Below are 472 nucleotides of genomic sequence, written 5' to 3'. Positions count from 1 at the left end.
CTGTAATATTATCCAAAACTCCCAAAATAGAGTACTAAAGATACTTTGGGATAATTTTCAAAAATCCAAAAAGTATAAAAACAACAACACTAGCCCAAACAACAACACAAGCCCAAACAAACAAACTAGCTCAAACTACAACACTAGACCAAACAACAACATTAGCACAAACAACAACACTAGCACAAACAACAACACTAGCTCAAACAACAACACTAGCTCAAACAACAACACTAGCCGAAAACACAACACTAGATCAAACAACAACACTAGCCAAAGCAACATTAGCCCAAACAACAACACTAGCCCAAACAACAACACTAGTTCAAAAAACAACACTAGCCCAAGCAGTAACACTAGCACAAACAACAACACTAGCCAAAACAACAACATTATCCCAAACACCAACACTAGCCCAAACAACATCACTAGCCCAAACAACAACAACAATACTAGCCCAAACAACAACACT

The sequence above is a fragment of the Lucilia cuprina genome, chromosome 4, assembly GCF_022045245.1.
Source record: "Lucilia cuprina isolate Lc7/37 chromosome 4, ASM2204524v1, whole genome shotgun sequence".
In the NCBI taxonomy this organism is placed as follows: Eukaryota; Metazoa; Arthropoda; class Insecta; order Diptera; family Calliphoridae; genus Lucilia; species Lucilia cuprina.
Note: the sequence above shows the minus strand (reverse complement) of the source record.